Raw genomic sequence first — 8144 nt, forward strand, 5'->3', positions numbered from 1 at the left:
GCGCCGGCAGACCAGCGTCTGTTGAGCGAACCGCCCGGGACGCGCTCCCTCGGCCGGCGCTCATTGCATATGCAGGAAGACCGCCGCCCATTGGCCCGCGGGCGGTGGCGCGTGCGGGGCCGGGCCTATCGAATTCCCGCCGTGGAGCGCGGCGCTGGAGGCCCGGGGCGGAGCAGGGTTACTACAGGTCATTCGTCGGAGCCGCCGCGGACGGGACCCAGCAGCTGCCGGCGCGGGGCGGGGACGGGGTCAGTGGGGAGGGATAGATCTGCGGCAGCAGGAGGGGAGTCGGCTCTGCGGCTGCGATGTGGGTAGAGAGGTGGGTCCAGCAGGATCTGCAGAAGGGCCTTCCTTCCCGGGGAAAAAGACCACCCTCCCCCCTCCCCGCCCCCTCCGCCACACACACACACATACACACACACACACACCAAGAAACTACAAACGCACTGTCATTGCTGTAATGTATAAATCTGAATCTAGGTCATGAAATAATATGCATCTTATTTTCATTCTTAAGTGGAGTCGTTATCCTGTTCTTGCACAAGTTTCTGTCATTTCGTCAAATAAAATGATTTTCGGAAATGCCAGGAGCAAGAGGGGCTCAAATATTCAAAGCGTGTTCCTTTATTATTTCTCTTGTTTTGGCTTCATCAAACCCAGCAAATAACCCATCTCTCCTAAATGCATTCATATTTATGCAAGATTGATACTTGTTTTCAAAGGATAAAATGCACTCCAAATTATTGTTTTTGGATGTTCTTATAAATTTGAAAGTGTTTCTGTATTTTAAAGAGTTTGCCATTACATTTCATTTTAGACACTGGGGAAAGGAAAAAAGACATCGAGGGCAGAGAGACTGCCTCCCCACAAGAAAACAACAACAGCAACAAAAAGCCAAGATACATGACTAAAATAATGCACTTGAAGAAAGAAGACTTTCAGTACCTTCGTAGTACTAGGATTGGGCTTTTTTTCATCCAACACATTATTTAGTTTGTCTATAAACAAAATGGTAACTTTAAATCGGATTTGATACCACAATAAATAAAAGATTTGGAGAGTTTCGATGTTTTTGTTTTTGTTTTTGTTTTAAGTGGCGAAGGGGCTAGCAATAGTCACTGGAATAGTAAAACTCACTGAGAGGCAAAACTTTTCGTTAAATAGGTGAAAGGTGAGGGTCTTGAGCCAGCCTAAGGCTAAAGCAGGGGCTCACTTCCAGGAGAATCACAATCCTGGGAAGCTGCCTGAACTTGAACTAGGTTGAGTGATGGATGATATTCAGAGCAAAGCGAGCTCATCTTGGGTCGCAGGCCAATTTAGCTACGTAAAAGAACAGAGATACCTGACTTAGGCAACCTGTCCTACTACTATAAAACGCTTTGCTCGCTAATGAAAGCATTATCAAAGGATACATCCTGAAGATAAATAGAATGCAGAACTTCTTATCTAAATAGCCTACCACCATTCCGCTTGCAGAGAGAAGTATATCCAGAAGTGGTAGTTCTAAAATCAAGAAGAGCCTCTAGAAAAATAATTTCCAAGGGTGGAAAACCAATATCGAATCTTATTTTTCCATCGATAAGCGTAAAGCAGACTAGTAGAATTCCAGTAACATCTTAACGTCTTTTATTATCTCTTTTCTTCGTTATCTCTTTCTGTATTATAGAATATGTATATGTATATATGCATATATACACATTCATACATATTTACATGTATGGCTTTTTTAATATAAAGAAAATATTCCTTGGAATTAAAATTCTAAGTTCTCAACTTTTTTGCTTAGGCTAAACAAATGTAATATTTTTTAGATTCTAGATGTTTTCTTTTTTGAATAAAATGATACATATACAGTTACTCTTCTTTTAGAAAGGGTTTCAATATATTTTTATTTAGAACTTTTGAGAATTATGGAATTTGGCTGCATATTCCTTCTATTTAGAAAAATTTAAGTCTGTATCTGTAAAGGCCAACTGAATGAAAACATCCAGCAGTTCCTTTTACAGTTTTGTCATTTCTCCAAATTACAGAAGCACTGAGGGCAAATGCCTTTGTAATTCTCATGAATGCCTAACGATCTGTTTTATGGTAAGGGTGAAAGAAATAGTCTGTGACTGTATAGCAAACTACAATTAGCATTTTCCATAACCATTACAGTATAAAACCAGGAGAAGCTGAAGTTTAAAATTTTAACAGAAACTTTTTAGTTCTTTCATTTCTGGTGGACTGTGGGGTGGGGGGTGAAGGTGGGAGCTGAGGTAGCATTTGATAACATATGTTCGAGTTAAGATGGCTCTGGCCGCAAGAAGCAGAACATTCAACAAAAACTAACTTAAACTATGACATTTATTTACACATAAAGATAATTCAAGAAGCAGAATAAGTCCAAGATGTCAAGGACTCTGCCATGTCATTGAGGACCCAAGCTTTTACCATCTTGCATTCTGTCGGTCTTAGCAGGCACAGCTTCAAGTGTCACATGAAACACAACAGCATCTGACCAAAGAATAGGGATGTATTTCCTAAGCACCACACCTTATTAAGGATGAAACCCTTTCTCAGAAGGCTCACAACAGACGCTCCTCAAGTCGAATTGGCCAGAATTAGAATCCTATCTGCAAGGGAGGCTGGGAAAGTGTCAGCATTTTTGGCTTCTCCGATGGAAGGTAGGCACCATCAACACAGAAACAGCCATGGGGAAGAAATAGTGTGGAGAGGCCTAATCAGCAGTATCTGCAATGGATATCACCTGAAGGTACCCATCTCTGATTAAAAGTGGCTTAAACAATAAAACCATCTGTTATGTCTAGAGGAAAGCAATTCTAGGGTTGCTTCAGAGATTTACTGATGTCATCAAGCAACCAGACTCTTCTGTCTCTTCATTCTGCCATTCTCACTGTTCATGTTCTCTCCCTTCATTGTTACAAGGGCTGCAACTGCTCTAAGCATCTTCTTTACACGGTACCTCCAAAGGGAAAAGCAACCTCTCCTACATGTCAGTATGTGTTTATTGGGGAGCTACATCTTCCAAGATGCATTCTGATCACTTCCCCTACCAATCATTAACAAAAGAAATTGCCCTGACAAACTTAGCTGAATTATAGATCATCTACTAAGGCTAGGATTGGGTATTTCTAGCAAGTGGAGACATAGCATCACTTGAGCTTTGGTTCCAAGTGTATGCCACATTTTCAAGGACAGGGCCCAATCCCCAAAAAGCATCTTTCTCAAGCTGGCTCCTTAGCTGGCTTTTAAGAGACATTTAAGAGTTCTACCTGGCAGCATTTATCTGTGAGGGAGTGTATGGTAGAACCCATGGATCCTGTAGTCACATGCCCATTGTTGCTCCTCTGCCATAAAATAGATCCCTTTGTTGCAGACTAATATTATGCAAGATTCCCTGATGGCAAACTGAACACTCTGTGAGCCTTCAGATTGCGGTGCTGGCAAAGGCTCAGTGAGCTGGAATGGCAAACTCACCCCTGGGTTAGATATCAGCCATCCTTGGTAAAGACAAATCACTGCCCTGCACACAGGTAGAGAGAAGTGGAGATTTGCAGGTGCCATCAGCATATACTGGACACCAAAGGCATATGTACAAGGCAACAACAGCATCTGATTATAGGTGGGCATCAACAATGTCAGCCATTTAAACCTTTTGTTAAAAAAAAAAAAAGTGTATTTCAAGGAATTTTCCAGTTACTGAATTTCAAACAAAGAATCAGGAGAATTCTCAAAGGTCCTGTGGCCAATTTTTATGGTTCTGTCTTTCCAGGAAGTCCTTCTTTGCAACACAAGCATCATCTTCAGGAGGGACGCACATGGCTGATCATGGGGTGTGACGTCACAATGGGATATGCTCTCTAGATAAAGATCTCTAGGGATGGAGATTCTCAATCTCAGTGTCTCTAATGACATTAGCTTATGTAAACACTCCATCAATACATTCTTTCTTCAATTTAAAGTAACTTAATTTTATTCCACTTTAGTGGCTAAGAACCTACCAGCCTCCTTTTAATAACGTTTTGTATTCATGAAACACTTTAAAGTCCTCTTTTACTTTTTATTTTCCAGGCTAGACAATATATTTTTTAACTCTTTTCCAAATGACCTACCTTCTATGCCTTCAATCATTTTTCCTCTTCTTCTCCCTTCTTCATCATTTGGAGGACAAAACAGAATGCTTAAACTTTAACGAGGGCCTGACGATTGTAAAATGTATTGAAATAATCTATTACCAGCCCTTATTCACTAGAATTACATTAAAATAGCCTAAAATTAATTACTGTTTTAAAATAACAGCACATACTTTTTCATTCCTGGTTCATTCTGATTAAGGATAATTTCCAGTTAAAGCAGTGAACATTTATATGTCTAAAAGTCTCTTTAAATCCATTGTTAGGCTTGTTTGATTGGGGTTCTATGTATGAGCCTCTGCACAAACAGCCTTTTATGTTATTTTTATTAAACTGTCTCCGTAATTTATTCATATGAGTCTCTTTTCCATCTTATATCTGTAAAGACCTCTGAATGCAGACAGTCATATTAAACTGTCCAGAATAGTTGCTTTTCTATAATTTTTTAAGATATTCTGGAATAGATATTTGATATATTTCATTTAAAAAGAAAAAGATAACCTAAATACATCAGAAGATTTCATTTGGCTGCATGGGACTGAGAATGCAAAATAATAGTGGCTGAAACATACAATCATTTTTATTCCGCATAAAAAATGTGTGGAACTAGATAGTCCAGAGGCGATACAGAAACCATGAAATCATCAGGGACCAAGATGCTTCTCTCTTTCTGTTCTGCCATTCCCAGCGTGTGATTTCGTCACGTGTGACTTCTTTACTCAAGGTCAGAAAATAGCTGATGGAACTTCACCCATCGCACCCACATTCCAGGCATCAGAAAGAAGAAACTGAACAATGTATAAAGCATGTAACTTCTAGTAATTCCTTTAAGGCAATAAAAATAATTATGGAATGTTTCTTCCCACACAGCATCTCACCTTACAGCTCGTTGACCAGATGTCATTAATTACAAAGTACGTTGGGAAAGAAATTTCTTAGAAGCACAGATTGCCATCTTCAATAAAATCACAGTTTCTGTTACTAACCATGAAGGGGACAATGATTTTTGGGTAAACAACCAACAGTCTCTGCCCCCTTGATAAAGGTGAGGCGGTCGATGGAATCTTCAATACGTCGCCTTATCCTGATGATGCTCAAGTTCTTCCCAGGACCGATAAAAGTTTTCCTGTGTGTTTCTCCTTTGGATTTAGAAATTTGTGACAATAGAGAGTAATCATTCAATATTTTTCTGATAAGAAGCCTTTGTACAATTGTGAAATAAATAATCTCTGAGCCTCTCTTCCGGAGAACCATCTATCTTAATTCCTCTCAGAATTTCTTACTGAACTTACTTCTCATTTTTGCTTTTCTTTTTCTTTGGACCCGCTACAGTTCCTGTACATAATTATAAACTATTTGGAAGCCAAGCCTGGATTCAATGCTCTAATCAACTCAACATTAATTCCACAAATATTTAAGTGCTACCAGATGACAAGTACTGTGCTAGATGCTGCAAAAAATAGCGCTTACTGAGACAGAAGAGGTCCTGACTCTTATATTCTAAAATAAGTTCATTATAATAAGTAAATATAGTAAATAAGATAATCACAGAGTCAAAAGTGCTCTTCGAGCATTTAAACAGGATAACTGGAAGAAAGTAGGAACAGAGACAATTATGGATAGAGAGGTCAGGGCAGACAACTCTGAAGGATGATATCTAAGTCCTAATGAGGAACTAGCTGATATTTCTTGCAGGAAGTTCATCTTCCAGCTCCAGAGAGCTTCTTCCAGAGATTTGGAACATATTCTTGTATCACATGGACTTGACCTGGCATTTTTGGGAATCCTGCCCAATTTGCGGAATCCTTAAATATAACAAGGAACACAGTGCTGTCATCTAAAGTTCCATTAGATCTCATTTTGTCATTTAAAGCTTGTTACTCAAATGTCAAGTACCCTGTGACGCTCCCATGAAAAATCAATGGTCCCATTCTCTGTGTTTGTTCATGCTATTTGATGGTTGGTTAGGGAATAGAAAATGCAAATTAAACTTGCTTATGCAAACGAAATTTATTGGTTTACGGAATTAGAGGGAGTATATCTGCCTTCAGGGATAGCTTGATATGGGCTCGATTAGATCAGAAAGAGCAGTTTGACTTTCCATTGCACAAGTTGGCTTTCTCAGTGTCAGTATTTGCTTCATCTTGAGCCCCTACCGACACCCTCACAGCAGCAAGAAGGCTAGAGGCCCTTGCAGATTCCTATCCCACTGGAAACACAGTCTTTTCCCAGAAATTTCATTCCCTCTTGAGATGTTATGTGTCCCTCTTTGCCCAATCTGAATGTTCAGAACACTACATGGGTTCTTTCTACTCAGACCTGGCTCATTGGCTCTACCCTTGGATTCCAGGGTAGAATTCAGCAGTCCACACCTCAAAAGTACTAAGGAGACGTATTGGGGAGACAGGTGTAGATGTTCCACGGGGAAATCAGAGTGTGATTGTTAGTGGAAAGGTGAAAAGAGATCAAAACACCAGATGGCACCGCCCTGACTTTAGCTTTTCTTGTGCCGTATGGAATTGGTTGTGTTTGCCTTTTTTTCTAACTCCGTGTTGAGCAGTTTGGGAAGCAGTGTGTCTTCTTCATCTTCTTATCCCTCAGATCTACGCAAGTATGTTGGCAGATACAATGCCTGCACCAAGTCAGCTAGAGAAACATTTGTCCAATTCAACTATTGAGTACTGTACATGCGTGCATAGGTTTCGAGAGATACATTCACGAATGTTGGTACTTACAGTACATTTAATCTCTGAGAAGATATCAAAAAGTTTCTTAAAAGTCTAAGAGACTGTCCTCACCCTACATTTATTTCACTTATTTCCTCTGCAGTATCTTTAGTTTATCTTAATATTCTTTCTTTCTTCAATGAATTCATTCCTATGTTCTCATCTATTTCAATCTGCATTTAATTTACCATTTCATAAGTCTTCTGGTCTCTTCTAGTCTACCTGGCACCACAAGGGGGCTTATAAGAAATACGGAATCTTAGGCCCTATCCCAGAGCTATCTGAACCAGATCTGCATTTTAATATGATCTCGCAGATGATTCATGGACACATTGAAATTTGAGAATCGCAGGTCTCTTGGTCTAGACTAGCGCCATCTATTGGAGATATAACAGGAGCCACATATATATTTTTTAATTTTCTGGTTGCCATATTTAAAAAGTACATAGAAACAAGCCAAATTAATTTTAATAATGTATTTTATATGGACTCAATATAGCCCAAATATCATCATTTCAACCTGTAATCAATATTTAAAATTTTTAATGAGGTAATTGGGGGGGTACTCTTTCAAACTCTGTGTTTATTCTATACTTATAGCATCTCAATTTGGACCAGCCACCTTTCAAGTGCTCGATAGCCACACATGGCTGGTGGCTACTCTATTGATCAGCAAAACTCTGAATTGTAAGATGCACCAAAACAACAGATCACGTCTGTTTCACTGTCCCCCAGTATCCCAGTGCCTTGCACAATGGCTGATGCACAGAAGGGACTCATTAAATGTTTGTTGAATTAATAAATTTGACAGGAGGAATACTTAAAATATTTATCCCAATGTAACCCTTTTGTATTACTACTATTAAAGCTGTTCTGAAAAATAATAGTTTCCCTCAATACTTTAGGATGTGTTTACTGGAATTAATGATTGACAAAATTCTCATGGAGGATAAAGAACTTGATATATAAAATTTTAAAGCTCTATTTTAATCTACACAATCATAGTAAAATTCTGGCTAGAAGTTCATTTGTAAATATTATCTCTAGCATGGACACCTATTATATTGTCTTCCCAGCAATTCTTTTCCCACTTTTTCTATTAAAAGCTACCCCTTCCCTTTGAGAAAGGGCCCCTCCTCATTCCTTGTATTTTTGGGAAACTGCTGGTCACCAAACCTTGTCCACACTAGCCACAGAAATGATATAGGACACAACCTATCAATCAGATCATTCTATCTCTGTAGCCACAGGTATTGGTTCAGGGTGGTCACATGATCCAGGG

Source organism: Pteropus vampyrus, unplaced genomic scaffold (assembly GCF_000151845.1).
Source record: "Pteropus vampyrus isolate Shadow unplaced genomic scaffold, Pvam_2.0 Scaffold42, whole genome shotgun sequence".
Lineage (NCBI taxonomy): Eukaryota > Metazoa > Chordata > Mammalia > Chiroptera > Pteropodidae > Pteropus > Pteropus vampyrus.